Genomic DNA, 1,778 nt, shown 5'->3' on the forward strand with positions numbered 1-1,778 from the left:
CTATCCTTACTTAGCACTGACCCTCCCTGAGACAGAGGGTCCTTGTGTCGAGACACCGTCTTATCTCGGTAACTTGTAGTGGCTCACACGCCAAGTACATATGCTTAAAGGGTGATTAACGGCGTAGCTGCCGATGAAGCAGCTTATGATATAACGCTGAATACATTATGGATTCTTATTAGTTTTGTATATCTCATTAGCCGACCTGCTAATGTCAACCAGGTGCGACAAGGATGAAGTACAGAGCTCAGTCATTGTTCTGGACGTTAAAACCACACACATAGTCATTTGGATGATAAGGTGTTCAAGTCTTCATGGCACAACACTCTCATGCTACAGGGAAGGATTTTATCTCCATGATAAATGAAAGGACCACTCATGTTTTCTTGACTATGTTCTCATAATACAAGAACATGGCACTCGTACTAATATGACAAACGGGAGAGTCCGCAGTATCTTCATGACGCATCGAGGGTGTAATCAACGCTCTCATGAGGCATTAGGCACAAAATAATTTACACTTACTCATTACACACTGAAGAATCACTCTTCTCCACAAAGCAGAAGAGTCAACCTCCGTTTTCTCATGAGAGGTGGTCACCCATTGCCTCGTTATAGCGGTCTTTATAAACACACTGGAAAGCCGTGAATATCTTCAAGACAGATTTGGGAGGCAACTGGATTCCCGTGACAGGTGCAGGGTACACATACGTGATAAAAGCGGGTTATCTTTTAACGCTTTTCAGTTGCAGACGTCCAAAAAGCAATTCACGTCTGTTTATCGACCTCGATCCGCAGTGTTGACAAGCTATGTGGAATTAGGTCTTACACAGTGCATGAATATGTGGGTATATATCGAGCACGCGCTGACCTCACCCGCATACCCGCGCAGAGAGGGTCGATGTATCTTTTTCTGATATCAAGACAGTCAAAACAAAAAACGATTTTTGTCTTTTCACGGTTCTCAGTTGCGCTGCAGATCCAACAGTGAATTCCATTTCAGGATGAAGTAACCTCTGAGAATACATTGAAAATATTGCTTCAGTTTCCCAGCCCCAAGTGGGGCCAAGAACCTCGTGTTCTCCTGCAGCAGTTGAAATCGCCAAAAGACTGTTATCGTTCGCCTCCGCAAACCAACTTAACACGAGGACATCCCATTCATTATGGCTTTTCCGCAAAGAACTATACTATGTATACTATATGAAGACTATATAACGGAAAGAGATAGAATTTAGTTGGAGTTTATTCAGAAAAATAGAGATCAAGGACATGGCATTCTTGTAGGACAGTTTGGGGAACTTGATAGCACGGACACTTGTCCCTGTATGTCGTCATGTTTTAGACGTGTTGTGTACATAAGCTATAAGAGAAGACTGGCCTTTTTTCGGGCGTAATTTATGTACTACGTTTATTATATCTTTATATTTATCCACAGTTAGGAGACATTTTCACTCGTGATCTCTTGCAATACTTTCTGTCTAGGAATCTGATTTGATATGGATATTTGTTGTTACTATTAGTATCATATTTGTTACTACTTTACCATCGTAATAATGATTATACCGCTGTTACTGTATCCTTTTCATTAGTTTCACAAATTTAGTTAATAATGTGTAGAATTTATTATATATAATATTCGCAACTTATCTTGTTCATATCATTATTTCTATTATACTTTCTCACCATTCATTAATTTGCTATCTTGCAATTTTTGTTTGTTATAATGTTGGTAATTATAATAACTTTTTTCTATAGTATTATTGGTATATTGTCAACCA

The sequence above is a fragment of the Penaeus monodon genome, chromosome 22 (genome assembly GCF_015228065.2).
Source record: "Penaeus monodon isolate SGIC_2016 chromosome 22, NSTDA_Pmon_1, whole genome shotgun sequence".
NCBI classification, from domain to species: Eukaryota; Metazoa; Arthropoda; class Malacostraca; order Decapoda; family Penaeidae; genus Penaeus; species Penaeus monodon.